Here is a 4,876-nt window from a genome sequence, read left to right on the forward strand (position 1 = left end):
CATGCTTGTAGGTCTGGATTTCACTGAGCAAAAAGCCCCAGGAGAGCCACGATCATCAGCTGGACAAATGAGGGCCCCTGCCTCCACCTGCCGTGTGAGGAGCCCGGTCAGCTCTGCCCTCACGGAGACCACTGCAGTGGAATTTAGTGGGTTTTGGTTTTGGTTTTTAAGATTTTCTCAGAGAGAGAGAGAGCATAAATGGGGGAGAGGGAGGAGCAGGCTCCCTGCTGAGCAGGGTTAGGGCATGGATGCTGAGATCATGACCTGAGCCAAAGGCAGACACAACCAACTGAGCCACTCAGGCGCCCCGGACTTTAGAGTCTGAAAAAGAACAAGTATTTAGTTGGGAAGAACAAGAAACAAGAACAAAGTTTATTTGCCTTTAAATTGCTAATACTTATGATTTCAACTGAAAATATTTACTTGACCCGGGATTTTGAGGAATGTGCTACCCTGGTGAGGTGGGCTTTTAAAAACTACCAAAAAAGGGGCGCCTGGGTGGCTCAGTGGGTTAAAGCCTCTGCCTTCGGCTCGAGTCCTGGTCCCAGGGTCCTGGGATCAAGCCCCGCATCGGGCTCTCTGCTCGGCGGGGAGCCTGCTTCCCCCTCTCTCTCTGCCTGCTTGTGATCGCTGTCTGTCAAATAAATAAATAAGATCTTTATAAAAAGTACCAAAAAAAAAAAAATCCCTTTGGTATTGTAAATGACCAATAAGTATTTTTTTGACATAATGGCTTTATCAAGATTTCCTTCAAATGCCAAAAAATTTCCCATCAGTATTAACTTTACATAACCATTTTGCATCAGGTTCCCTCTGAGAGGGGAGCAGGAGAGGGCAGGAGGCCGGAACGCAGCAAGGGTGTGGTCTCCCTGCCCGCAGGAAGCTCTGGAGGGCAAACTGCCCCACAGAGTTGGTCCGACTTGGGACCCTTCACGTGTGGGAGGAGGTGGAGGGGGAGGTCATGGCGCCTAGCCTCCATGGCCAAGGGGCTTCCGCCCCCTGGCCACGTAGCAAGGGCAGCTCTCCGGGAACAAGGGCAGGTGTGACCCTCGATTCTCACAGCAGCCAGGGGAGGACTGCCTGGGCAGGGTGCCAGGAGCATCTGTGGCCACCCACCCTCACATGCTCAGATCACCTGCTCCTGGAAGTTCACTCCATCCTAAGACAGGGAATGCCACCCCTGGATCTTTTTTTAAGTATTTTATTGAGGTGAGACTTACATAACATAAAATTAACCATTTTAAAGTAAACGACGCAGTCCCATTTAGTACAGTTACAGTGCTGTTCAACTCAAACCTCTCTCTAGTTCTAGATTATTTCCATCACTCAGAAGTAAAACCCCTTGCTCATCAAGCAGCTTCTCCCCCAATACCCTCTCCCTTCAGGTCCTGGCAGACTCTCGTCGGCTTTCTGTCTGGGTTTATACGTCCTGGATATTTCACAACAGTGGGATCCTACACTGTGACCTTGTGTGTCTGGCTTCTTTTACTTGGCGTCATGTTTCCAAGATTCATCCACATTTTAAATACTTCATTCCTTTTTAGGACTGAACACGTCCCATTTTATATACATCCCACAGTTTGCTTACCCATTCGCTCGTTGGCGGACATTTGGGCTGTTTCTACCCTTCAGCTGCATGAATGTTGCTGCTACCACCAGGCTTGAGTATGGGCTCACAGCAGGGGCCTCAGTGTTCCGATCTGGCTGTCCCAGTCTGCTCAGGCCGCCATCACCAATCATCGCTGACTGACATTTATTTCTCACAGTTCTGGAGGCTGGGAGCTCTAAGATCAGGGTGCCAGCAAGGTTGGTTTCATTCTGAAGCCACTTTTCTTGGCTTGTCGGCGGCTGCCATCTCACTGAGTGCACACATGGCCTCTTCTTTGTGTTCCAGCAGAGATCTCTTTCTCTTACCCTTCTTAAACAACCACACATCCTTTGACACAAAGGTTGGGCCCCAGCCCTATGACCTCATTTAACATTAATTACTCCTCTCAATGCTTGGACTCCAAATACAGTCACATTGACAGTTAGGACTTCAACATACGAGTTCTGGAGGGCCATAATTCAGGCCATGGTACAGTGTATATCTAGGAGTGGACCTACAGGGTCATATGGTAATTACATTTAATCACAATTAAACTTTTGAGGAACTTCCTGTCTTTTCCAAAATGGAACCATTTACAGTCCTACAAACAATGCACAAAGGTTCCAATTTCCCCACTCCCTAGCTAGCCCATGTTGTTTTCTACTTTAAAGACAAATCTAACCCATTTCTAGTGGTTGTGAAATGGTACCTCATTGTGGTTTTGATTTGCATTTCCCTAATGCCATGATGTTGAGCCTCTCTTCATATGCTTGTTAGCCATTTGTAAATTTTCTTTGGAAAAATACCTGTTCAAGTACTTTGCCTATTTTTAAATTGGATTGTCTTTTTGTTGTTGTTATAAGAGTTCTTTATATATTCTGGATCTAAATCCTCATCAGATTTATGATTTACAGCTATTTTCTCCGATTCTATAGATTGCCTTTAAACTTTGTGAATAATATCTTTGATGCACAAAAGTCTTTAATTTCAAGAACTCCAGTTTGTCCTTTTTTTCGTTTGTTGCTCATGTTCTTGGTGTTATATCTAGAATCCATTGCCAAATCCAAGGTCATGAAGACTTAACCTTTACGTTCTTTTCTAAGAGTTTTATGGCTCCAGCTCTTACATTTAGGTCATTGATCCATTTTGAGTTATTTTTTGTCCATGGCATGAGGCAAAAGTACACACCTGTGCTTGTGGACATCCAGTTGTCCTGGCAGCGTTTGTTGCAAAGACTGTTTCTCTCTGAATGGTTTTGCCACCTTGGTCCCAGTTGTATGAGTTTATTTCTGGACTCTCAATTCTATTCTGTGGTCTAGATGTGTAACTTCATAGTACAGTTTTGAAAGTCCTTCAACTTTGTTCTTTTTAAAGATCGTTTTGACATCTTAACAATATTAAGTCTTCCAATCCACGAACCTGGGGTGTCTCTCCCTTTGTTGGAGTCTCTAATTTGTTCCAGCAGTGTTTGTAGTTTTCATGTACAAATCTTTCACCTCCTGGTCAAGTTTATTTCCCGGTATTCTGCAGATGCTATTTCCTTTTTTTATGGCTCATCGCTAGGTATAGAAACACAGCTCACTTCTGTGTGTTGATGTTGTACCCTGAAAGTGCTGAATTCTTTTAACCCTAGTTTTCTGTGGATACTCGTGCACTTTCTATAAATAGAATCACACATGCCTACGGAAAAAGTTTTTACTTATTCCTTTACAATTTCGAAGCTTTTTGTTTCCTTTTCTTGCCTAATTGCTCTAACTGGAACTCCCAGTACTGTGTTGAATTAAAGTGGTGAAAGCAGGCGTCTTTGCCTTGATCCTATCTTAGGGGGGAGGTTTTCAGTTCTTTACTGTTGAGTACGGGTTAGCTGTGGGATTTTTCATGCCTTTATCAGGTATCGTTTCATCTACATCATATAATTTGAGAGGTATCTACTTGTTTATAGTATTTTCTTATGGTTCTTTTTCTTTCTGTGTAATTAGTAGTAATGTTACTTCTAATTTTTTATTTTAACTATTTTCACCTTTCTTTTTTCTTTGTCATTATAGCTAAAAGTTTGTCATCTTTGCTGATCTATTCAAAGAACCAACTTGTGGTATAATTATTCCCTCTCTATTGTTTTTCTATTCTCTATTTCATTTACCTCTAATATTTATTCTTTCCTTTAGTCTGCTAGCTTTAGTCTGCTCTTCTTTTTCCACTTCCTTAAAGTGTAAAGGTAGGTTATTCATTTGAAATCTTTCTTCTTTTTTAACATAGACATTTATCACTATAAATTTCCCTCTGCACATCGCCTTTGCTGCATGCCATAAATTTTTGCATGTTGTGTTTTCATTTTCATTTGTCTCTAAGTATTTTCTATATACCCTTGTGATTTCTTCTGTGATCCATTAAGATTGTTTAAGAGCATTTCTTTAATATCCACATATTTGTCACTTTTCCAGTTTTTCTTTTGTTGTTGATGTCTGCTTCACCCATTGTGGTTGGAAAAGATACTTCGTATGATTTCAGTCTTTTTAAAGTTATTGAGAATTGTTTGTGGCCTAAAACATGGTCTGTCCTATGGAATGTTCCATACAGGTTTGAGAAGAATGTGTATTCTGCTGTTGGGGAGAGTGTGCTATGTATGTCTATTATAGGTCGTTGATTAACAGTGCTGTTAAAAGTCCTGTATGTCTTTGTGGACTTTCTAGTCTGTCTAGATGTTCCGTCCACTGTTGGCAACGGAGTGCTGATACCTCTGAATAGTACTGTAGCACTGCTTCAGTATGGTAATGTTTGCCTCAAATATTTGGGGGCTCTGTTGTTTGGTGCATATGGGCATATGTGTTTTTTAGAGTATCTCTGTTTGTATTTTATCCCTTATAATTCTAATTATCTTCTTGATGAATTGGCCGTTTTTTCAGTATCTAATGCCCTTCTTTGCCTCTCCCAACCACCTCGACTTCTGGTCCCTCTTGTCTGATATGGGTATGGCCACACCACGTCTCTGCTGCTTACTGCCTGGATGGAGGATCTTTTCCACCCTCTCCCTGTCACCCTCTCTCTGTCACTGGGTCTCAAGCTCCTGTAGACAGCATGCAGCTGGATCCTGTCTCAAACCATTCTGCCAAGCTCTGCCTTTAACTGGAGACATCCGCTCATTTACATGAGAAGTAACTTCTCATGCAAATGAGAAGGAAGGACTCACTTCAGTCATTTCCTCTGTGTTTTCTGTGCGTCTTAATCTTCTCTGCACTGAGTCCAGATCTATTTCCAACCTTGGAAACATTTGGACGAATCAAAATGGTG

This window comes from Martes martes, assembly GCF_963455335.1.
Source record: "Martes martes genome assembly, chromosome: 8".
NCBI classification, from domain to species: Eukaryota; Metazoa; Chordata; class Mammalia; order Carnivora; family Mustelidae; genus Martes; species Martes martes.